Here is a 25740-nt window from a genome sequence, read left to right as displayed (position 1 = left end):
CTATTGGGCTTGCATGTTTATTTGCTTTACCAGGTTAGTGAAGTTTTCCATCATTATTTATTCAAGTAGGTTTTCAATTCCTTAGTTTCTAATTTTCTGGTAACCCTATGATGCAAATGTAGGTATGCTTGATATTGTTCCAGAGGTCCCTTAAACTATCATCATTTTGATTTTTTGATTATTTTTTCTTTTCTTTTTTAAAAAATTTTATTTATTTATCTTTAGAGGGGAAGGAGAGAGGGAGAGAAACATCAATGTATGGTTGCCTTTCCTGCATCCCCTGCTGGGAGTTGGCCTGCAGGGAACCAGCCTGCAACCCAGGCATGTGCCCTGACTGGGAATCGAACTGTGATCGACTGGTTCGCAGGCCTGTGCTCAATCCACTGAGCTACGCCAGCCAGGGCCTTTTCTTTTCTTTTTTAAAAAAAGTTTTAATTTCTTTTTAGAGAGAGGGGAAATGAGGGAGAGAGAGGGAGAGAAACATCAATATGTGGTTGTCTCTCATGCACCCTCTACTGGGGGCTCAGCCTGCAGCCCAGGCGTGTGCACTGACTGGGAATCGAACCAGCAACTCTTTGGTTCACAGGCCAGCACTCAGTCCGCTGAGCCACACCAGCAAGGGCTGATTCTTTTTTCTTTTCATTGTTCTGATTGGGTGTCTTCGGCTACCTTGTCTTTCAAATTGCTGATTTAATTCTCTGCTCATCAAATCTGCTGCTGATAGCTACTAGTGAATTCTCCATTTCAGATACCGTACTCTTCATTTCTGACTAGTTCTTTTTTATGATTCCTGTGTCCTTTTTTATGTTTATTTTCTTTTTGCTGAAGTTCTCACTGAGTTCATATATTCTCCTAAACTCCTTGAACATCCTTATGACCATTGTTTTGAACTTTGTACCTGGTAGATTGCTCACCTCCATTTCAGTTAGGTTTTTTTTTTCCTGGAGTCTTCTCCTGTTTTTCATTTGGGACATGTTTCTCTGTCTCCTTATTTTTTCTTCCTCTCTGTTTTGTTTCTGTGTAGGTATATTTGTTGTATCTCCCAGGCTTGGCAGGGTGGCCTTATGTAGTAGATGTTTTGTGGGCCCCAGTGGCCCAGTCTTCTTGGTCACCTGAGCCACATGCTCTAGGAGTGTCCCTTGTGTGGGTTGTGTGTCCCCTCCTGCTGTAGTTGAGGCTCGATTGCTGTTGGCACGTCATGTGTGGCTGGTTGGGAGGACTGGCCACAAGCACAGTGGGTGAGCTGCTGGGAAGGAGCTGACTCCACAAAGCCAGGTTCTCCCCAGACCGCCCTCTGGTTGTGCCATTTGTGGAGCTAATCGGGTGATGTTCTGTTGTGTTCTGAAGCTGGCCACTGGCTGTGTTAATTCTGGGGCCTATTAGGAGGGGCTCCAGTCCAGGCAAAGGTCAGGGGCTGTCCATGTCCAGCCTGGGACCACCTGGTAGGAGCTAGAAAGCAATCCAAGGTTGGTAGTTGCCTTGCTGGGCCCAAAGGTGCCTAGGAGAGGTCGCACTGTGACCTGAGGCTGGCTCTCCCCAGTGCCAGGCCTAGGGTCACTCAGCATGGGGCACAGGGTGCTCTGAGGCCAGCCACCACTGCCTGGGATCTGTGGACCTTGGAGAGTTTCGAAGCAAGTCTTCAGCTCAGGTGGAGGCTGGCTACCTGTGAGCCCTGGAAAGAGCTGCCAACGGTATGAGAGTTGGGGGGCAGGGTCTCAGGGGGTCACCAGGGTGAGATGGACGTGTTCACTAGGTTAATGCAGATTCAGAGTTGGCACCCGTCTGCCAGCTATGTGGGAGGAGGGCTCAACACAGGGACAATGGCAGCTGTCCCTGCATCCCTTGCCCTGAAGCCGCACAATGCAGCTTCTCCCTGTACAGCTCTGGTGCTTCTCAAGCTACTGTCTCTTTCATGGAGCTCAGGGTGAGTGTGAGTGAGCAAGTGAGTCGGTGTGCCGGCCCTTTAAGAGGACACTTGGGTCTCCAGAAGCTCTCCATCTCACCTGGACGGAATACCCCCTGGTTTTCACTGCCAGGTGTTGTGGGGACTCCTCTTTCTGGCACTAGAGCCCTGGGCTGGGGAGCCCAGTGTGGGGTGGGGACCCTTCCCCGCTCAGGGGGGACTTCGATGGCTCAGATATCCCTGCTGATTCTCAGTTGCTGCGTGTGGGTGTGAAACCAGCCCGTTCCACATCCCTGCCCCTCCTACCAGGCTAGACGTGGCTTCCTCTTCATGTCCTTAGTTCTAGGACTTCTGTTCATCTAGTCTTCAGATGGTTCTCCAGGCTGACTTTTCTATAAGTTTGTTGTAATTTTGATGTGGTTATGGGAGGAGGTGAGCACAGCATTTACCTGCGCTGCCATCTTGACCGGAACCTCCTACTTACCACTTTTCAAGATGTGGACAGGGTTGGGCATGGGCGGTCCTGGTATGTGCAGCCTGGAAAACAGGCTTGTCCAGCCATGACCTTGGCTGCGGTCGTTGACCTGAGATCTGTCTCCTCTGCCACACCACAGTTGACGCATAGGAGGGGTTCTTTATCTTGCTGTAGCCTCAGGTCCACTGAGTATGGCTCCCAAGGGGGACATTTCCCCTTGGGACAGCCCCTTGGAGGGTGTTGGTGTGGTGGTGGGCTTCTTGGTGCTTCCCAGTGTTCGCTCAGAACCATACACCACTCTTCAGCCCTTGGCAGAAATGGTTTCATCCCTTTGAACTGTACTCTTCGGAAGCCACGGAGACACAGTTTCTAAGAGGATTCATGGAAAGCAAGCTGCCTGGTTTTGTTTTTGCTTTTCTTTTCGGCAGGTGCTCAGGTTACCTTGCTGTTTGTACTGCATAGATACTGTAAATACTCCTCTGCATGAATCTCTGCAGGTTGCCGGGAGACTTCGTGATCTTCCAACGGAACGACCCTACTATGCTGACACACACACCAAAGAAAAGAACTGAGAAGTCTCCTGTAAGGCTCGGGAAGAGTTTGGGACTGGAACCACTCTCATGAGCCCATGCTCTGGAAACTAAAGCAGTAAGAAAACTTCTTAAGTAGTAAAATCATTTTGCTTTGTAATTTTTTGGCAGTCTCTAACAAGTACTTTCAGACTGACTAGTTGGTTTTGTTTAATTTTGTCTTCTCTGCGTGGATTTGGAGTATGTTTTTGTGTGTTTTTAACCTTAATCCTTATTATAATGTTTCTGAATAGGGGAGATAAAGTTACTGGTTGCTGTGGTTTTAATTAAGCACTGGAGGTGTCCTGGGAATTCTGTCCGGGCTGAAAACTCCCCTGTAAAGATGAAACAGGGCCCGCTTGTCCTGTTGTCAGTCCCAGCCCACCTGCTGTGAGCTTTTAGACCAGGGGCATCAAACCCATTTTCACCAGGGGCCACTTCAGCCTCAAGGTTGCCTTCAAAGGGCTGAATGTAACTTTAGGACTGTATAACTGTAATTGCTCCTTAACAGTTAAACGAGAGCTTAGTGCTGCTGCTGGGTAGAAACAAGGTGTGGGGCATGATAAAACAAGGTGGAGGGCCAGGTTCGGCCCTTGGGCCTCGTGTTTGCCACCTGTGTTCTACAAAAAAGGAGACAGGGGCAGTCATCTGGACATATCAAGGTCTTTCGATTTTGCAGATCTATTGAAACTTGCAGCAACAGCCATTTTTTTGTCATCGTTGTTGCTGTTTTTTACTGTATTATCCTGGATTTGAGAGCTCTCCATTTTCTGACAAAGTAGTATGTTCGTCTCTTTGTGTCGGTGGCCTGAGGCAAGGTGGTGTGGGACAGCCCCCCTCAAGCCAGAAATCAATGGGCCACCTGCCCTGCCTCTACCCAGGCTGTGTGTGTGACAGGGGGCAGCTGTCTCAGTTCTTTCTGGAAAATGCTGTCTGTGTTTCTTTGTTTTTCCTGGTAACTGTCCTGGGCTATCGTCATCACTAGGACCCAGTGGTTGGGCAAGGCGACTCTGCCTTTATTTGCAGGACACAGATTTGCAGTGACCAACCAGCGTGCCTCTGTCACACACATGGAGTCTCTCAGGACAGAGTGACTGGCAGCTGTCACTCATCCCTGTGTGGCAGAGAGACCCCCTCTGGCAATGTTCCAGTAAAAAAAATGCGTTGATGCCTCATCTGCATGGTGGTAACAGAATTCAGTCCTTTAAAAATTTAAATGTGTTTTCTACATTCTCATCTCCTTCATTTTCACAATGAATTGCTCTGGTCTGTTCATTCCACCGCAGCTCTGGCAAGTTCCCGCCCACAGCCGTCTGGGGGATCCAATGCCTCACAGATCTCAGGGAAGGGGGCTGCTGCTGAGGTACTCTGAACCAGCCAAGAAGAAAAAATGCCAATTTTAAGCTCATTTTTACTGTTTATTGATTTGAGAGAGAAAAGAAGAAACATTGATTTTTGTTGTTCCAGTTATTCATGCATTCACTGGTTGAGTCTTGTATGTGCCCTGACCGGGGATCAAACCTGCAACCTTGGGGCATTGGGATGATGCTCTAACCAACTGAGCTACCCAGCCAGGGCCTAAAAATGCTCATGTTCTAACGGCCTTTGCCTCTTAGTTAAATACTGTGCTATGTTGTGAAAATATGTTCAAGATGTCATTAAAGTAAATGATAGTATTTCTTACGGTCACACACCAAAATAAGGTATCTGTAACAGGTGTGCCTCTGGTTTTGAGTGTCGTGGAATACTGAGAAGCGAAATCATGGAAAACAAACCTAAGCATGTTCATGCACATCTGATGGGGCTAAAATGAAGCTACTCCTTGAGACAAAATGTCTAGTTCCCTCTTCTTCATATACTCTGTCGTCCTCACAGGAACTTTTGCTGTGTCATAAATCTGTGATAACTCATGATGAGTCTGATATATTACCCAGTTAACAGCATTATTATATTGCTGTCAATTGGGGTTGATCAATCTTTGCTTAATTTGGAAGTTAAAAAGAAACGTTCAGTTTTCAATTAAGTCCTTTCCACAGTGAAATGGTTTAAATTGAAGCAGCATAAGACACTTATTTCTTCTCGAAATGTGTTCTATTACAGCCATGATTCATGTTGGCCTCATGAATGCTAAGATGCTGTACCTTAGTCCAATTAGCAGTTAGCTGAGAGATTTCGTGGTTTCCCTGGGGAAGTGGCTCTAACATGCGGGATGGATGGTCACCTGTCACGCATCTGTCTGCAGCATGCACAAACATTCGGCTTCTGCCTCGTGCTTCCCCACCTTCTACCTGGCTGACCCTTCAGGGCGATTTCCAGGTCTTGCCCCCAGGGCAGAGTGGACTTCCTCCTCCCAGAACTCCCCACCCCACCCACCGACAGAGGGACAGGATGTCCAAGCCCAAGGATGCCACTGCTCAGGACAGCAGCGGTGCTCAGAGAGCCCTGCACCAGCCCAGGGGGCCCCAGGGGATGCTCGGCGGCCAGACTCACCTGTCCAGCTGCTGTCCATCATTGCCTCGTCTGGTATGTTTGATACCTGTGGTCCAAACACATCTGGACTAATTAATGCAAAAGCACCCGAAGTGCCACAGCAACCAGCGCACGGGCCCGGCCCTTTGAGTGCCGTTTTCCACGGTCCCTTGTGCTGGGCAGTCCTCATGCCTGCACTTCTGCAAGTGCACACTCGACTCTTGTTTCCTGGGGAAGGACTGTTCTTGCTGAGAGAGAAGCCAGACACTGGGTCATCATCCCTTTTTCCCAGAGCCTTGCCACCTATCAACGTGTCCTGAAGTTCCATCTCCAAGTTCCCCGACTCTTTTGAGTGACACTGGCCCCAAGGCTTGAAAGACAACTCAGCTAAGAGAAAAACTCCCAATCAGAAAAAAAAAAAAAAAAAGAACATGAAAAAGGATGAAACCCAAAGCAATTAAAGCTTTAATTTTTCATGACCCATGCCTCCATAAATGCAAACGACTAATCGGCACCATGAAATATTAACCGAGCCAGTAACCCAGGATTCTGTATGATGCCAAATTGCTCCCTACAGTCAATGAAAAAAACCCAGCAAACAGCAGTTTCTGAAAACAAACGCAGGCTTCTGAATGCCCCAGCAGGGGATCTGCGGCTCATTTCTCTGAAGGGCCAATCTTGAAAGGACCGGAAGGCTGCGTTGGCCCGGGGCACAGGGCAGAAAAGAGAGCTCCACGGAAAGATGTGAGATGGATTTCCAGGAACTCTCCCAGGGGTTGGAGAGGGGGGCCTCAGCAGACCTCTCCCCAGGGTTAAATTCCGGTGCCCTGTGCGGTCCATGCCAGGTGATGGTGTCAAAGGGGAGACCCTGCTAGGGATTGAACTTGTTTTATTTACTTTATTTTTTTCTTCAGCAAAGTAGGCGATGGGCTGTGCCACAATTCAGCGAATGCTGTAGTGGCCTTGGAGGTATTGCCACAAGACTGGCCTCTGGGAAGGGTGCTGGGGAGAGGTCTCCTGTAGCAGCCAGACTTCCAGGGGGCAGGGGAGAGAGCGCACTGAGAGGGGACCAGTGACCCTGGGTCCAACCCCTTGGGACCAGCTTGAGCCCCGGGGAGAAGTCAAACCCATGGAGCAGAGACTGGAGCACCCTGGGTTGGCTTAGGGCTCAGGGCATGTGTCTTCCCCCTAGGAACCCGGGCACACTTCCTGCTGGGTGGAGGGTCGTTTCAGCAGGGGACAACAACATTGTTTTCCGGGACCTTCTCCAACCCAACACCATGTGTCAGGAAGGACTGGGGGCAGAACTGAACCCAGAGGCTTCAGGCTGCTCTCCCGCCGGTGTGTGGAAGTCCAGCCGGCCTACTTGGAGTGGGCTAGAACAGTTAGGGATGGCGTGGGGCGGCAGGCCTCCATAGGGAAATGCCGAGTTTCGAATAGTAGGGTAGAGGGTGCCTACAAGTATTCCATGGCAGAAAGGGCTGTCTGCTGGCCCGCTGATCCTGCTCTGCAAGACCCTCTTTCTGAAAGGACCCACCTCACCTCCACCACAGAGATGTAAAGGCCAAGACCCGGGCTCCCCGACTGTCTTGGTCTGTGGTCCAGTTTGGTCAAATGAGGCCATGAGATCGTTTATTAGGAGCCTCAGGGGAACTTGTCTTGCCCCAATAAAAAGAGGGCCAGGCAAGGAAAATTTGCCTCTTTCGTGCCTTAAACACAGTTCAAGCATGACTACAACATTTGGAGCTCTGGCCACAATATTGTGACCATGAGGGAAAGCCAGGAGAATTATATATAAATCAACCCAGAACTCTGCCACTATACAGCCACCAAGCCAACATCAGAGCCACCTACCTCAGGTCTTCCTGCTAGGTGAGCAAATGCCCCCTCCTGTTACATATTTCTGTTAGTTGGGTGTTCTGTTGGTTTCAGCAGAAACCGTTTTCATTGATTCGTAGTGCCTTTGGTTGTAAATGACAGAAAACTCAGCTAATCCTGGCTTAAGTCCTAGGGAAGTAGAGTATTTACTTAACAGGAAGTCTGAAGGTAGATACATGGTCCTGAACTTGGTTTGTTGGTTCAGCCACACCATCAAGAATCCAGACTCTTTCCATTGGTTTCAATGGACTTCACCCCTGGTTGTTACCTCTTAGTTGCAAACTGGCTGCTGAAGCACCGAGCAGTTCATGCTGGCATAGGATGGGAAGGGAAAAGAAGAGCAGAGAGGGATCCTCCCCCCCAGCTACCTTCCTGTTTTCAGGGAAAAGCATCTTTTCCAGGATCACGCGCCATGCACAGACTAATCACTGGCAAAAAGGAGTGACAGCCATTTTTGACCCAAACCAGGTGCTGTTGGGCTTTTGCTCTTTGCTTCCTCCTCTCTCTTCTCCTTTCTCAGTGTGTCCACTGCCCTTGCCTGCAGCCCTCAAAGTGCCATCCCGGTGATACTATGTTCTTCAGGTTTTTTGTTAAAAAGCAGAGAATGTTCTCTACCCTTTAAGCTTCACTCTACCAGTTGGACCAAAAGCAGATTGTGTGTTCCCCAAAGCTACTATTTGCTGCTATTTTTAGGGAAAACAAAACCAAAAAACCATCTCTGGGTGCTACTTCTACTGCCTCTCTCCAGAGCCAGACTCAAGAGCAAGGGGTGACACCCACGTATGCACACCCACACCCCCCAGCGGATGTTTGGAAATGCCTGGACACATATTTAGTTGTCGAAGCTGGGTAGACGGATGGTGGTGCTCCAAGACCCAGTGCTCCTGACACCCACCGAACATGCTTCCCGCTTCTCCCCTCCCCAACAAAGAATCATCCAGACCGAAATACCAGCAGGGCCAAGGCTGAGAAACTTGGCCTTGCAGGATGGCACTAGGCCAGGAAGCCTTCTTTCCTTCTGTTGGTAATGCCTTCTTGCTTTTGCCTCAGGCCCTTATAAACAAGAAGAGTGTCGTATTCTACACCAGCCTCCCTCCAAGGACAGTAACTTGCCCCTGGGAGGTAGCAGTGACCCAGGAAACCACGTAGAGGAGGCCCAAGTAGTTGTCAACTCATTACTTAAATAAACTAATCTCTGTTTCCACCTTTGGAAAAATTGCAGCAATCACTGCCTGACTTTTGTGCAAAATGACAAAATGTTACAGCTGCGGCAATAGCTGTCTCCAGCTGCCAGTTGCTTCAGAGACAGGCCCCATGGGAGGGACAGATTCATTCGCGTCTGGTCCCCTGCGTGGGAAGTGAGCCAGTGGGCCATGGAGAAGCAGCCTTCCATGAAAGCTTGTGAATGGTTTCGATCTGGTCCACTCCCAGTTGCTCTCCATCAAGTAAAAACTTAAAGTCACCTTTAGAGATGTTCCTTCTAGTTTTCTCTTTCTGCCTTTCTTTTTTTTAAAAAAAAACTTTTATTTATTTATTTATCTTTAGAGGGGAAGGAGAGAGGGAGAGAGACATCAATGTATGATTGTCTTTCGCATGTCCCCTGCTGGGAGTTGGCCTGCAGGGGGAACTGGCCTGCAACCCAGGAATGTGCCTTGACTGGGAATCGAACCTCAATCCTCTGGTTCTCAGGCCTGTGCTCAATCCACTGAGTTACTCCAGCCAGGGCTCTTTCTGCCTTTCTATTTTCATCCTGGTGTGTTGGGTTTGTCAGTGCTGGAGCTGGCTGTTGCAGGAGGCAACTCCCAAGTCCTGCCCAATTGTGTTCATGCCCGTGTTCATGCCCCCCAGGGGACTGTAGGAGTTAAGATCCAGGACTGGCCACTGTTGTAAAGAGATTCCCCAACCTGATACATTGTCTTAAATAAGTCAGAGGTTTCTCTCTTTCGTAACTGTCTAAGTAGGCGGTCCCAGGCTGCCATGATGGTCTAGTGGGGCCCCAGGCCCATTCACTCAAAGTGCAGCTTCTATCTACCTCATTGTCAAGGGTGGCTGGACACCATTTCCCGTCATCACAGCCACATTCCAGCCAGCAAGAGCAGGACTTACCCTTACCTTTAAGGGACCTTACCTGTGAGCTGTACTCATTGCTTCTGCTCACTTGAAATTGGTGAGGAGCCATAATTATGGCGACACTTGCAGGCAGCAGATATCCTCCAGATGAACTAGAACCTTCCCTCTCCCAGAAGGTCAGATGCACAGACCCCATGGGGAGTGTGAAGGTCAGTGGGTCACAAGGCAGCAGGGGCCCAGGGTGTGGGGTCTCTAGTCCCCCATTTCTCCCACCAGCCCTCACACAATTGAAGACCCCAAATGCCTTTTATTGATAAGCTACATAAGACTATTGGTTTAACGACAATAATACGAATCAAGAAAGAGACCCTACATTTTCAAATAAAAAGAAGGAGAAACTAGCTGAATAGAAGACAACACGCATTCTGGATCATTTCTGCCTCCTCTCCAGGTAGGGAGCGAGGCTCCTGTGATACTTCACCCTGCAAGTCTCCCGGGTCTTTTAATTTCACCCTCCCTGCCCGGTCCTACAGAAAGGGCTTCCTCCAGCGCCCCCAAGGGACGTATATGTGGTGAGAGGACACTTTAAAAATGCACACCTCCTTGAAGAACTACTCCTTGAGAGGAGCCAGGTGCAAGCGCTATGGAGGCCTTTGCTGCCCTTGGCCTCCATCCAGGCATGTTTGGGGTGAGCGCTTGGCTGCTCTGTGCCTGCCCACCTGGCAAGGCCCTGGAAATCCCTGGCCCGGTGGTGCGTGGGAGGCGCTTGGCAGACGCAAAGCATGACTGTGACACTGTCAGAATAACCTCCTGGTTCCAGGTACCAACTGTCTGTGGCTGGGAATTGAAGAGGATTTTATATCCTTTCTGAGAATCTGCAGGGCAGCTGGCTTTGGGGGAGGGCCTTCATTAGGGAGTCAAGGGTGGGGATTCCCTTGGGGAAGTGGCTGTGCTTCTCGGGGTCCACACCCAGGTGACACGCAGGTCCATGCAGTCCTGCACAGTGGGTGGGACTGTGCCATCACACAGGTGTTTTACAGATTCCAGAGTGCAGGTGCGTCGGAAGCACGAAGCTTTTCAATCTGGATTTGCACCCAGGTCTCTCTGACTTGAAAAATTCACTTTTCTACCCCAGTGCTCCTCTAAATTCAAATTAAACCCTTTTCCAAGAATAAACCTCTTCAGCCCTGGCCAGTGTGGCTTGGAGCATCATCCCATTGGTTGAAAGATCAGACCAGGTCTGATCCCTGGTCAGGGCGTATACGAGGAGGCAGCCAGTCGACATCTCTCTCTCTCTCCGTTCCTTTCCTCTAAAAAGCAATGCAAAAGTGTCCTCTGGTGAGGACACAAAAAAAGAAAAAGAATTAAACATCTTCACACGCACCCTCTGCCCTAGGAAGTGAGGAACCTGGTTGCTCTCTGTCCCCGCTGACGTCTCATTCTTTCCAGGGAGAGGTTGGACCTGGATTAGAAAATGACCCCAATTTCTAACCCAAAGTTCTTGGGCCAGATGTATGTTAAAATCAGTAATTAAAATTCGGAAATGTTCAGATTGTATAAAGGAATTCTAATGCATGGGTCACGTCTTACATAACACCTGGTGGGGCTTGGGTGAGAAGGGGAGGAATGGACTTTCAAACAGGCAAAGCCGTGGGCAGAGGAAGCCTGATTAAATGACATGTTTGTGGCTAATCTCATGCTACAGAGCACAGCACCGAATCCGCAGCTTCAGCATGCAGGCACCAAGGCCGAATGCAGTGTCTTCCTCATTTCTTCCAAGCCCATTAGCCTAATGGCTGGCGAAACCTCAGCCAGAAGGGACTGGGGGAAATGTTAGTCCCCTCCTGGTGACAGTGTCTTCTTTCATTCTCTATTGATCTTCTGCGCCCACACACTTCCTTGCCACCCTCCTGTCTCCCCCGGGCAGCTCCACCCTTCCACGAGGGCTTCAAATCTAATAAGAGAAGGGGGGGCTCTTTTCCTCTGGCTGCAATTGCTCCAAGTGCATCTTTCCCAGCCCCGTGCTCAGGAGCCCGAGCTCTCCTAGCTGCTGCCTGCTACTGCACAGGTCTGTGCAGGTGCAGATGCTGAGATGCGGGCTCTGGAAGGTCAGCTGCCCCGAGCCCCCAGACAATCCCCCCCACCAGGCAGTGCCCCTCCCTACCTGTCCGAGTGGTGCCTTGGGAGAAATTTTCTTGTTTTAACATTTGTGTTGTTAAAAACTGCCAGGCTGAATACAACCTGAAAAGGGCTGTTTGGAAAGAAAACGATCAATTTTGTGCTGCTTCATATTGTATGATGACAGCCAGCCTGCCCTGAGTGATGTCACTGTTTACCTGTTCCATGCCTGGACCTGGGTGGACCACACGGTACTTATAAAAGTTGCAGTTAAATGAACACACTGATCTGCTTCTCTTGACCCATGTGTAGGAAATCAGGCCAGTTCATGTGAAAGCCCTTTAGTATTAAGAGGTGCCTTTCCATGCAGGCCAGACTCAAGGAAGAGCAAACCAGGCTCCCAAACAGAGGAGAGCTGAGCGGGTTTCCAGCAGGTAAGGTCTATTGGTGAAGGCTTCCTTTCCATTTTGATTTATTCTAAGGGAATTAGAACTTCTCAGAATGGAGAGGGAAAGGGGAAGGATTAGGAAAATTTACCCCCTAAAGTCTAACCCACACCATCATGCCTGGGTTAAGTCTCTGCCATCTTTGCTCATTCCATTGGGGCTGCCCGCCCCCCCCCCGAGAAGCTGAGTGAGGGGGACCAGTGCAGGGCTGGGCTGGGTCCCCCCAGCCAGGTAAGATGCGGCTCCCTTCCCTGGGAGGAATATGGGGAGCAGGCTGGAGAGTAGCTGGAGCTGTTGCTGGCACCCAGTGCATCCTGAAAAGTGATGAGCCCAGGACTGTGAGCCGTGGCTGATCCCGTGGGGCCCTTGCTGGAAGCAGCCCAGCCTTCCATGTGCCCCAGAAAGTCGGCCACAGAGACCAGGCTTCCATTTCAGGGCAGGAGTTGCTCCCCCTGGTCCGACTGGGGGCTGAGCACCCTGTAGCCATAGGTTCAACAACCTGCCAGATGAGCCCCCGCCTCTGCGGGCTTTAATTTGACTGTCTCCCAGAACCTACCCCAGTAAACCAAAGTATGGGCAGTAGAAGGACCCCCAGGAAGTGCTCTGCCATCGTCCCCCAACCACTGGGCCATCCTGGGGACGGCATGGACCCCCGGTCACTGTGGCATGCCAGCCCGGGGGATGGAGAGTAGAGGGAGCGGCCACTGCATATTCCAGGTGGGGCCACTGGCCAGTTGTCTCCCCACTCTTCGAACACCCCTCGGTCCAGAGGGGAAGTCGTTCTGGATTCAAAGCCAACAGATTGAAAATGCAGGTTTGAGGGGGATCCTGGATTAGCAGTTTTCTGTCACAGTCCTAGCTTTTAAGTGATGGTTTTCTGTCCTTCTTCCATTCAAGAATAAAACAGAAAGCCCAAGGAAGCAAGAGAAGGCCCAGCTGCGGGACAACGACAGCAATGTGTCTGTCACGCATGAAGGATGGTGATTGATCCACAATCCAGTCCTGTGTACCTGAGGTCCGGACACGGAGGGTACAAATGAACCACAGGAGGCCAGTGTTTCCGGGGGGCTGCCACAGGGTCTTTTTAGGGGCGGCCAGGGCAGGGACACTTCATGGTACCCCAAGGGGACTGGCAGGGGGTTTGAGTAAAGCAGAGCTGGCTGAGTCTAGTGACACAGGAGAAAGGGGTGGGCCAGTCTCTGTCTGGGCCTGGGCCTGGAGGACTGAGTGAGCAGGCCCTCTGGGAGCTGGCCTAAATTTGCAGGGCCAGCTAGTGGGGGAGGGGGGACCAGCAGGACCCACTCAAACACGCAGGCATTTCCATCACGCTGTAAGCCTGGCCTTTGCCAACATCTCATTTTCTCCTCGAAACACTGACCAGGAATTGGGGTTTGGGGGGACCTTTTCATTTTTTTTAATTTTTTTATTTATTTATCTTTAGAGGGGGAGGGAAGGAGAGAGAGAGAGAAATATCAATGTATGGTTGCCTCTGGTGTGTCCCCTGCCAGGAACTGGCCTGCAACCCAGGCATGTGCCCTGACTGGGAATCGAACTGCGATCGTGTGGTTTGCAGGCCTGCGCTCAATCCACTGAGCTACACCAGCCAGGGCACCTTTTCATTTCTTATTTTAATTTTGTTTCAGTGGGGGAACACCTTGTGCCATGTATGGTTGGGAAAACCAATAACAAATTTACCAACACAGAAATTAGGCACCAAAGCAGATACTTACCTAGAAGTGAGGGCCACCCTGCTACTTAGCTCCATCAGTGTCGCAGTCCCTGTGGCTGTGGGTAGGGGTCTCATCACTTTCATGTGAAAGGTCATGACACAGGGGTCAGATGGTTGAGTGGCTTGCTGTAGGTCAGACAGTGGGTGCCGTGTTAACCAGCATGGCAACCCAGATCAGCTCTGTGGGAATCCCAGTTGGTCGGGGTCCTCGGGTGACCTCGGGTGGTGGTGGTGATGGGAGTACCGCTACTCTAGGAAAGCGGATCACCTAGTTTGCATCACAAAATGATTTCTACCACCAGCCAATCTGGTAGTGTTTATCTGGGCGCATTTGGTGCCGGGGCAGCACCCACTGACCAGGAAGATGGCAGTAATGGACACAGCACAGGCCCTGCTCCAGCAGGCCAAAGAGAATGAATGCTACCGCCCCCCACTCCCCGCCATTGAATACGAAAGAGGATCGTTAGTGAAAGAGAGACTGTGTTTTACTGGTTGGCTCCGAGGATCTGGGGAGGGAACCATGTGTGTGACGAGGAAAATGACTGGATCGGCCTGTGGAAATGGCCGGGGGTGGAGGAAGACCACAGAGCCGTGGCTGGAGTGCACTAGGAGAGAGCACTCCTGGGGGTCAGGGAGCAGGGGGAGAGGAGGAGGAGGGGGAAAGGAAAGTGGAGAGGAGGGCTGGCCAGCAGGGCAGGAACGTGCAGAACTGTCTGCGAGGCTCAGCCCTGGTCTGCACCCGGTTTCGTACTGTTGTGGTTCCGTGGCTCTCCACCTTATCCACAAGGTGTCGGTCAGCTGGACCGCGCCCGTGGCCCGGAGTGGATGCTGAGTGTGAGCGAGTGTGAGTGTGGGAGTGCGGGTGACTGTGCGTGTGTGTCTGGAGCTGAGTTCCACATCTTGACTAGATTAACAACAACAACAAAAACCTAAAGAGGAGGAATAATGGAGTAGAAGCAAGAAACTGGACGGGTGGGGATTCGAGATGGTCCCAACACCTGTGTTGTGAAGGGAGAGCAGCTCTGTAAATGTCCCTGTGCGCCAAGTCCCCAGGGCTGTGCCGCACACAGAGCTGGGTCTGGCACAAATGACGCCCCCGTTTATTACAAAATCTATCTTTCATCACAAAATCATAGGCATGTGATTCTGTAACATAGCACTATCCCACTCCAGCACACCATGTGACATTTTGGGTGAAATGTTCAAATTAAAACCATAAGTGATGACACCCATACAATTGCCCTGCCCACCACACTCAAACAGGCGCTACTTCTGCTGGGCCCTGCATCTCATCTCATCTTCCCCCTAATCGTAAGAGGTGGGTACTTCGGTCCCCACTTTGGGGATCGAGAACTCAACGCTCACACAGGTTCGACAACCTGCCATGAGCCGTGATTATGCAGAACAGGTTCGCCTATGTCTCAGCCCGTGCCGATCCCTGGCTCCAGCAGCCTGGCCGCCGTTCCTCCCACCGTGGCCTTTTCCTAGACCCTCTCGCCCAGGCTGCCTCGTGAGGCCCAACAGGACATGGAGCACGGACAAGGCACAGGCGATCGCCTGACGGTCCTCGGAACCCTGCAAGGTGGCTGCCAGGCCCTGTTCCCTGCCACCCCTTTCCCTGCAGGTTTCTCATGGAAGCCAGTGGGTAGGACAGACCCTGCCCCACCACTAAGGGGGAACATTACTCCCCCCTGCTGCCCAGATTGTGCCTCAACTATTGACCAAATGTGTGGAAGCTGCTTTTAAGTGTGACCTCACACATTTAAGTGAAATGCTAGAGGCAGGTACATGGTACCTTTTTTTTTTTTTTTTGCCTCTTCTCAGAAATTGAGAGAAAAACATGTAAGGCAATTGTTTTAATTGGTGAAGTCTTTAAAAAGTGGACTGTGGGTAGAGTACTGAACCGTGCCAACTAATTTCAATGTGTCAGCCAGCTGACTGCCACCAAGACACAGCTGCGCGGTTTTTCTGGATGAAGTGTTAAATGCTGTCAAGTCTGATTTTGGGTGATAACAAGCATCCAATTATCACTAAAAAATGGAGCCTGGTCCCAGAGGCCTGCCAGTCCCCGAGGATTCAGGCAGAACTCTCGGTGTTGCTAGGGCTGGGCCCTGCACCCAGGAGAAACCAACAAAAACAGTTATTCACTGGGCGCCTCCTGTGCACCAGCCACCGGGCAGAGCGTCCTGCATCCAGCATCTTGTCCTGACTGCACAACAGAGTGGCCACCAGTGTCCCCCATCACACAAAGACAGAGCTGGTACCCCAGTTGGCAGCTTACAGGTGTCTGGGGTCACCTTTAGGGCTGTGCCCAAACAATCCCAAACCGGTTCTTATTTCCAAAATAGGGCAGGATTGCACTTCCCTGCCCTTGATGTAGGTCACACGTGTCCCTGCCAGGTGCAAATGGTTTGTCATTTGCAGATAAGGAGAATGGTACCTACCCCAAACCTGCCAGGAGGGTTACCTGGAGCAATGCATACACGATCATGAGTGTGAGAATATATAGCATAGTACGAGAGGGGAGCCCCCCCCCTAAAAAAACGAAGTCATGCATAAGATTTGTGTGTTTATTCTTACATGTTTAATAAGCTTCAGCCACCTTTGAAGTACTCACCATTTGCTGCAATACACCTAGCAAGACTTTTTTCCCACTGCTCAAGACAGCCTTGGAACCCATCAATTCTGAAGCCTTTTAGTGCTTCTACTGTGTTTTGTTTCCTTTCTGCCACAGTGGCAACACATTTCCTTTTGTGGACATTTTTCATCTGGGGAAACAAAGAAAAGTCTTTATGGGTGAGATCAGGTAAATAGGGAGGGAAGGTGGGCTATGGGGCTTATGCTGTTTTTGGTCAAAAACTCCTGAGCACTCAGCGTGGAGTGGGCAGGTGTGCTCGTAAATCACCCATCATGAAATGGGCAAACACACCAAAAGAATCTTCTAAAAAAATTCAGTGAAGCCGAACTCAGCCTCTCACAACAATGCCAGTTGGTACACTGACACAGGTGGGTTCCTAGAACACTCACCTAGTTGGGGAAGCCTGTACTGCAAGGGGCCCATCCTCCAGGCGAGGATTCCAGGTTTTTTGGGGGTCCCCCCTCGTACTATGCTATACATTCTCGTACTATGCTATATATTTAGTGTATAGTGCTATATATTGGCATACACTAAATGATTCATAAATGTTAGCTGTGATTATCTTCATGATGATGGTTACATGATGTGGCTTCTCTAGAAACTTTCACAGCTTCCTGTCTCAGCCATTAAGTTGTGGCGAATGTCTCAGCCAGGTGCTCCAGATGTCATATGGTTCAGGGGGCTCTGAAGGCAGGCCACCTTCCTTAGCCCCTGGGCCATTTGAGGGAGGTGAGGAGGTTGGAGACAGGAGCCAGGCCCCTGGGAGACCCGACCTCAGGGCACCTGGCATCCACCTCGGCCTTCCCCTGAGGGGGCCAGCAGGCCCATTCCAGCAGGAGGGACAAGGTGAAGGCCCTGTGGAGGCCACCCTGGTGATTAGTGTTGGGTATTAGGCCTGCTGTGGAAGGAAAGCAAGGTCTCTTGACTGTTTTCTGTAGCATTGGGCTAAAAACCCAGGGGCAGGCAAACGTAGGTTCAGAGTTGTGAGGGCATAAAACAGAGTTCATTCCTGTGTTATGTGTGAAGCGTTGTGTTGTTTACTGCAGGGCGGCTGTGAACCTACATTTGCACGCCACCACGTATAAACTGGGCTGGTCACTCTGGGCAAGACAAGGCTGGCACACACTGACACACCGCACACACTGACACACCGCTCCCTTTGACCCTTAGACCCAGTGCTTGGAACAGGTCCTGTCTTGCCCAAAGCAAAGAAATGGGAGCAGCAGTCTAGGGAAGGAGGGTGGATCCTGAAGGCCCTTCCATCCCGAGGTGAGTCGGTCTGGGCTAAGGTCATCTGGCCTCCACTCTCAGGCAGCCCAGGAGCTGGACCGGACACCAGATGCAAACACACAGTGCTGTTGTGGGACCCTTGCTTTTCAGTCTGCAAAGGGATTCCTGAGGATCAGGGAAATGGGGAAAGGCCAGGGTTGCTTTTTCCATTCTCCTTCCCAGCCTTCAGGTAATGCCCTGGGGGCTCCTTGGAAGGGGCCTAACTTCCAAGCTTTAAGCACAGAAGCTGCAGTGGGTCAGAGAGGTGGGGCCAGATCCCTGGTGCTGCCCCAGAGGTGCTTCGATGAGGGTGCTGGTCATTGCCAAGGCCCCTGAGGGGCTCGTGTGTCCCCACGGGGGCCTCCTCCACAGCTGAGGTGGCCGAGAGGCCCTGTCTCACTGTTAACAATACCAACTTACAAAAAAAAAAAAAAGGGAGAAATGCTAAAAATAAGAAAGGCAAAAAAAGATAGTACGTAAAAAGTAAAAGGTAATTTTTAAAAAGTAAAAATAGGATAAACAAGCCCTGGCTGGTGTAGCTCAGTGGATTGAGCGTGGGCCTACGAACTAAGGAATTGCGGTTTGATTCCCAGTCAGGGCACATGCCTGGGTTGCAGGCCAGTTCCCAGCAGGGGACTCACGAGAGGGACCCATACATTGATATTTCTCTCCTTCTCTCCTTCCCTTCCCCTCTAAAGATAAATAAATAAAATCTTTAAAAAAATAGGATAAACAGAAAAACTGGAGAAAGACTACAAGAATAAATAAAAATGTAAGAATTAAAATAAAAAATAATTAAAAACAAAAAGAAAAAGAAAAATGGGGGGAGAAGAAAAATGACAAAAAGGGGGGGAAAGCAGAGGAAGAAGAAAAAATCAGAAGCAAAATAGGCTGTAATGTTGTGACACAAGAAGAAATACACAGTCGGTCTTCCTCCCACCTTCCCTGCAGTTTCTGAAATCCTACTAATTTCCCAAGTAGTAGAAGTGAAAGGAGCATCTTTTGTTATTCGTAATAAGCCCCTTTCAACCAAATCAGAGTTTATGTTAATTAGATGGCTGGTGGCTAAAAAGCCTTTCCTAGCTTCTGAATGGGGGCTGGTTGCTATAGAAACCAACCATGTGACTGGAGGGTTGGACCTTTCAGCCAAACCCTACCTCCCAACTTCCCAGGAGGCCAAAGTGTCTGAGATTAAATTCAGTACCAAAGGCCAGTGACTGGATCAGTTGGAATCAATCGGACTTAGTCAGTGGAACCTCCATAAAAACCCTAAGTGGAGAGGTTAGAGATTAGAGGTTGGTGAGTGCATCCTGATACCAAGAGGGTGACACACCCCAAACTCCAGGGGACAGAAGCACCGAGCTTGGGACTCTTCCAGGCTGCTATATGCAATTCGTCACCTGGCTGTCAATTTGTATCCTTTATAATATCCTTTGTAAACCAGTAATAAATTCTAAGTACAGTGGTTCCCTGTGCCCTGGGAGATTACAGAAATTCATTGGTCCCGAGGAGGGGGACCTGAAAACCCTAATTTGCAGCCAAGTCAGAAGTGGGAATAACCTGGGGACTCAGTAGTTGCAGTTGGCATCTGAAGTGGGAGCAGCCTCTGGGCTGAGGCCCTCCTCACCTGCAGGACCTCACTGGTTCCTGGTCTTCATGTCAGAAATGAACTGAACTGGAGGATGCCCAGGGGTGTCCATGGAAAGCTGGAGACTTGCCTGGTATGGAAAACCCAAACACTAGGCATTGGAAGTGTTGGGAGTAGAGAGACAGTTCTGTTTTATGGACAAAAATTCAAGAAGGGTAAAAAGCTAACTTTGGTGAAAGTTTTTCTGGTGACTCAAAGCCAGCTTGCTGACCCAGAAGGCCCACAAACCCTGGCCCAGGCAGGAATTTCTCTGTGCAGGAATTCCAGAACGGCTCCTTCTCAGGTCAGAGCAGGAAATGGACCAAACGCCACCAGGGGTGACCCAGTGATTTTCTCACTTTTTGGACTCTGTCCTCTCCTTTTCAAACAAAGTGGGGATGTCAAGAACTTTTTGTTCATCTGCACTGCAGCGATCGATACCGACCTTCTTTAGGAGCTTAAGTGACTTCCAGTTCTAGTTTAAAATGCTGTGCTAATTGTTGGCTCTTTGATAAAAGAGCTTCCACCTAAACTATTGAATTCCCTTTAAACTCTCAGTGATGGGCCTCAAAATGATGCCACAACTCGACAGGCGTTGGGACACACAGGAAAGCAGCCCTTTACACGATATACAATGAGGCACACTATTAACGCCCAGAAAAGCCGAGGGGAGGGTAGTTTTCATCACACCTGCATTTCCTACTTACCGGGTCGCCCTGTTTCCTTGGAGCACTCTTCTTCCGGGGCACCTATGTAGTGGCTGCCTCCCTGGGTCTAGAAGCAAGAATTCTACTTTCTCTGAGCACTGAATAGACATTTCAAAGAACAGTTTTAGCCCACAGCAAAGCTTAACGGAGTACAGGGGTTTCCCGTGTCTGCCCCTCTACACGTGCATACCCCCATCGCCCTGTACCAGAGGGCCACACTTGTGCCCATGATGGACCTACAGGGACATGGCAAAACCACCCACAGTGCAGTATAAAATAGGGTTCACACCTGTATATTCCGTGGGTGTTGACAAATGTGTGATCGGGTGTATCCTGCACTGTAGCATCACACAGACTAGTTCTGCTGCCCTGAACATCCTCTGTGCTCCACCTCCTTCCCCCTCCTCCCCATACAACCCCCGGCCACTCACCTTTGTGTCGTCTCCCCAGTTTTGCCTTTTCCAGAAGGTCATAGAGCTGGAATCATGCAGTGCGTATCTTTCAGATTGACTTCTTTTACTCAGTAACATGCATTCAAGACTCCTCCCTGCTTTTCATGGCTTGATACTCATTGCTTTTTGCTGCTGGATACTATTCTGCTCTCTGGATGGACCACAGCCGATGTACCTGTCACCTACGGAAGGGCATCTTGGTTGATTACCAGTTTGGCCATTGCGAATACAGGTGCCATAAACATCTGTGCGCAGGTTTTTGTGTGGACACAGTTTTCAACACCTTTGGGGTAAATGCCAAGGAGGGCGATTGCTCCATCACATGGTCGGAGTGTGTTTAGTTTTGTAACAAACCGCCAGACGGACCCCCAGGGTGCCTGTGCCACTGTGCCTGCCCACCAGCATCTGGCGTTGCTCCACATCCTTGCCAGCATTTGGCATTTGGGATTTTGGCCATTTTAGTATGTTGGTAGCAGTGTCCTGTGGTCATTTGAATTTGCACATGATGTTTAGCGTTTTTTTTATGTTTATTTGCCATGTATGTATCTTCTTTGGTGAGGTGTTTCTTTCGGTCCTCTGTCCATTTTTTCATTGGGTCATTTGCTTTGGTTGTATCGGGTTTTAAGAGTTCTTTCTATGTTTTGGGTAACGTTCTTTGATGAGACGTGCCTTTTTCAAACAGTCTCTCCCAGTCTGCAGCTTGTCTGCATGGAGCCAGTGTCTTTTGCTGAGCAGACGTGTTTGTTCTGCTGAGGTTTTCAGGGGGATTGCATCAAACCTGCAGGTCCATGTGTGTGGGCAATAGGTCACTGAGGAGAGGCCTCCAGGCGGCGTGGGGGGCACACAGATGGCCATGCTGGCATTGGAAGGGTGTGGCAGGGCTGACACGCTGCCGGCCACCGGCCCGGCGGGAGGGCTGACTCTCCCATGAATGGGTGTGTCTCCTCTCGCAGTGGCCTCAGGCCCGAGTCACTGCACAGTAGCCCTGCCTTTCCCTGTGAGCGCAGCTCCCTGAGCAAACACACACCCACACCCACCCTGGGCCGGTCACCACACACACGTGCTGGCAAGGCTGTTGGGACACGTGCTTTTGTGGCCCATGGAACACGTCACCAGGATTCCTGCCCAGACCCACAGGAGTGATCTGTCCTTTCTGCTCTGGAGGCAGAGGTTTCCTTTTATGACTGATTGCAAACACAGGCAGGACAAAAATAAGATACACGTTCCAGAGACCTGTGTCACTCTCCCCAGAAGTGGGTAAACACAGTGGCAAGGTGGTGGGGTGGTGGCGCCCAGGACTGTCCCTGGGACACAGGGCGGCTTTCTGCGGGGTTTATCCACATGAGCTCCTCCCCACAGTATTTCCCTTCACCGTGGGTTCTCTCCAGGGGCGGGAGGGACTGGTTTCTCCCAGCCTCCTCCTTAAAAGCCAAGCTCCTGCACAGTTGTCTCTAAATCCAAATTTCTCAGGGATGAAGTCAGCTCACAGACCGGGGGCTGCCAGAAAGCCGCTGGGCACTGGGCGGCTGCAGGCCGTTAGCGGTAAGGATGCACTTGGGGCCGGAGTGGGAAGCAGACGCCCCCGCCAATTATCTTGAGAACCGGTTATGTCTTTCACTGGCCCTGGTTGATTGTCTTTCTGTTTTGCTAGTTGATTCCGGCCTCCAAATTACATCTATATTTAAACCCAAGTCTGCATTTTCCCACCTGGATAAATCCTGCCCTTCTGTGGCAGCTCCTGGCAAGCGACTCCTGTTCTGAGCCCCTGCCAGGGCCTCTGTGGAGACCCCGCTGCGACCCCCATGCCCAATTGGCCCCTCACACCTTGGTGCCTTCTCTTCGTCAGATCTTCCCTGGGTCTCCTGCCCTCCAGAGAATGAGCCCTGCCAGCAGCCACCAAACATTCATCCCCGCAGGTCACCCAGTGACTACTCATCAAGTCAGTTGTGAGTCGGTGCTTTAAACAAATTCTAAGGCTAATGCTCTTGTGCCATCCCGTAAAAACCCTACTGCTGGCAAGAAAATTCAGTGGACCGTGCCCCTCTGCTGTGCTTGATAGTATGGTGTTCACGCAAGACCCCCTACAATGAGGCTGTGACTCAGGAAATAAGAGAAAAGTTCCCCGCAACCCCAGTCTGGCCAGGAGCCAAGGTTTGAGGTGGCAGTTGGCCCAGGTGACAGTTTTCAATGGGGTCACCAGCCTCAGACCTGGGAAATCAGATGTCAGGTAGTTGTCCACTCCTATCTCTACTTTTTGGACAATTTTTAAAAATTTTTGTTTATTGATTTTTAGAGAGAGATGAAGAAAGAGAGAGAGAGAAATATCGATCTGTTGTCCCACTTATTCATGGATTCATTAGTCGATTCTTGCATGTGCCCTGACCAGGGATTGAACCTGCAACCATGGCGTATNGATAGGAAACATAGCTCATTTCACTTAAGATTGGGTTAATGCCTGGGCTTTGGGGGTGCCCAGTGCCTCCCGCCCCCCCCCCCCCCGTGATTTCTCTGGGGTTTCTCCTCAGTTTCCACATCAGTTCTTTCCATCCTCCACCATTTTCTGTAAAGGAAATGCTCCCAGTGAAGCGACTCAGGAGTTGGAGAGACGGGTTGACGTTTGTGGCCCATTTCCCCACCTTTCGCCAACCATGTCTAAATGGTTGCTCCCTACCCCCGTTTCATTGTGTCTTATGAGTTGGGCCAGGAAAGGAGTCCTCATCTTTTTAAATCAAGCATCGCTGTGAATCATGCCACATGGAAAAGGAAAGTTTGTACCTATGGCAACTAGTGGGGCCGGGAGACAGAAGCAGGAGTCTCTGTGGAAAGTGCCCTAGACCGACAGTGCCCCCAAAGGCAGTTCCTTAAAGAAACGGGTCCTGCCATTTTTAGGGCCGAACATCACCCATGTTTCCCTCCTTAGAGTCATAGCCAGCTGAAATACAAGTGGCTTCTGCTGTGGGGGGCGGGGACAGACACACAGCACGATCAGAACCACGGAGCCCAGGTGGGGAGACCTGGGCCGCCATTGTCTCATCTGGGACAGGCAGGTCTCAGGTGCCTGCTTCCAGCTCCACCTGTTGGGGACTCCAAAATTACCTGGCCCCTGGGGGAACACCTGCCTCATTTTCCCTCTAACGGCCTTTCAACACTCTCCTTCTTGGCCCATTTCCCCACCTTTCGCCAACCTCCGCTCTCTGCTATTCTACCCACAGGGGCCTGATCCCCGAAAAGCTGAGTGACCCGCAGGCAGGCAGATCCCCAGCCCCAAACCCACCCCTGGAAAGCTGACCCCCGTCTCTTGAGACTCTTGCTCTTCACTGCTGAACTGAAATGCCCAGGCAGGTAACAGTGCTTTTCAAAACTACAATCATAAGTCTCGTCTAGAGACCGGTGGGTCTGTGTCTCTCACTGACAGGACAGCAACCTGACTCCCAGGCAGGTAAAGCCATTTCTTAGGGGTCACACAACTGTCGGTGACAGTGCCAGGTGACAGCACCAGGACTGACCCTCCAGCTTTCCTGCCAACGCAGTGGCCATTGTATTAACCAGGGAAGGGAAAGGAGCCAGCCTTTCTGAGGACCCAGGAATCTCCAGGGACGATTGGAGGAGACGGACTCCCCCGCAGCCCCATTTTACCTGTGAGGAAACTGAGGCTCAGAATAATTTCCCCAAATGGTTCTTGGTGGAGGGACAATGCAGGACTTTCCTGCTTCCAAAGCCTGGCCTTTCCCTCCCAACCATGCTGCCACTCAATTCAAAGGAAGAATTGCGCTCCTAGAACTTTGCTTCTTCGAAAAGAATTGGGTTGTTTTTTTTTTCTTCATGGGTCTTGGGCTGAAAGGTTGGATCTCAAGGGGCCCTGAGTGTGAAGGGAATCATTGAGTGTCAGACCAGACAAACCATTTGTTGTTCGGGGGCAGGAGGGTGGAGCCAGGGAGCTGACGCCTCCTGAGACCCCAGAAACGTCAACACGTCTCTCCAACTCCTGAGTCGCTTCACTAGGAGCATTTCCTTTACAGAAAATGGTGGAGGATGGAAAGAACTGATGTGGAAACTGAGGAGAAACCCCAGAGAAATCACGGGGGGCGGGGGGCAGGAGGCGCTGAGCTCACCCAAAGCCAGGGCATTAACTCACTCTTAGATGAAATTTTCCGAGGAGGCCCTGGCCAGGTAGCTTAGCTGGTTAGAGCATCGTCCTGATACGCCATGGTTGCAGGTTCAATCCCTGGTCAGGGCACATGCAAGAATCGACTAATGAATCCATGAATAAGTGGGACAACAGATCGATATTTCTCTCTCTCTCTTTCTTCATCTCTCTCTAAAAATCAATAAACAAAAAATTTTTAAAAATTGTCCAAAAAGTAGAGATAGGAGTGGACAACTACCTGACATCTGATTTCCCAGGTCTTTTTGCTCCCAGAAATACAAAGAAATGTTGATTTGACTTTCACTTACTTAAGAACGAGTTGTCATTGCAATTCAATTTCTCTACATTGTTCTGAATGTTTTAGACATTTCTCTCTACTTTTGCTGTTGCATAACCACCGGCTCTTCCGAAGCAGTTGGGGAGCTGTGCACCTGCGGAAGGAGCTGGACACAGGAGAAAAGAAACCAAGGCAGCTGCCAGCATGAGCCATGAAGCTGCTCTGGGCCTTTTCTTCTTTGGGAGACAAGAGTCCTGCCACCCACCCACACCCTTGTCTCCCATTTTCCCCACCTTTGGCAGGGTCACACCTGATTCCTTCATCAGGTGTGGGGATTCCCCTCCCCAGACATCTAGTGCCACTTGGCAACCGATCCATGGGGACCCTGGTTGTGGGAGATAAAAGGGACTTTCTTGTGACCCCCTAAAGATCACTGGGAAGGCCTCCTGGGGTCCACTTGGAACGACTGTGAGGACCAACCTTTGTGGAAGTAACCGCGCATCAGGAGCTGTGACAAATGCACAGAAACCCTGAGAGGATGGGACTATTGTTATTATTCCATTTAACAGATGAGAAAGCCAAGGCACAGAGTGGTTAGGGAAGTCAGCCAAAGTCACACAGCTAGTAAAATGGTGGGGCCAGTGTTGTGACCACTATGCCTGCCTGGTTCTAGGAATTGTAACTCTACCCCTTATGGCTAAGGAGGAGTCAGTGACCTCTAGAATGGGAGCCGAAGGCGACAAAGCTTGTCTCTGGTAGCAAACGCTGCCTCAGTTTCCTCTCCCTGCCCCCAAAGCTTGGTCGGAAGTCAATGACAGGTAAGACCCCTCACAGCAGGGGGCAACCTAGGCCAGACTGGAAGGACCCAGGCTGCAACAAAGAGCAATGGACTCTCACCCACTGGCTTTGACATAGCCCTAGTCCCCATGTTCTCTGGGAGAAGTGCTTCCTGCCTCTAATCCCCGT

At 50.6% G+C, this 25740-nt stretch overlaps 1 long non-coding RNA gene across 1 annotated transcript; it reads left to right on the top strand.

Annotated features, from left to right (window-relative positions):
- The first annotated feature begins 2601 nt into the window (after nucleotides 1-2601).
- On the top strand, nucleotides 2602-25486 carry LOC118983680 (uncharacterized). The gene is made up of 6 exons (XR_005065758.1): nucleotides 2602-3026; nucleotides 11853-11916; nucleotides 12826-12958; nucleotides 22197-22296; nucleotides 23563-23692; nucleotides 24862-25486. It is a non-coding gene; the product is annotated as an uncharacterized LOC118983680 (long non-coding RNA).
- Nucleotides 25487-25740: the final 254 nt, after the last annotated feature.

The sequence above is a fragment of the Sturnira hondurensis genome, unplaced genomic scaffold (assembly GCF_014824575.4).
Source record: "Sturnira hondurensis isolate 20B ecotype Veracruz unplaced genomic scaffold, ASM1482457v3 Scaffold0002840, whole genome shotgun sequence".
NCBI lineage: Eukaryota > Metazoa > Chordata > Mammalia > Chiroptera > Phyllostomidae > Sturnira > Sturnira hondurensis.
This window is presented reverse-complemented; position numbering and strand designations above follow the sequence as displayed.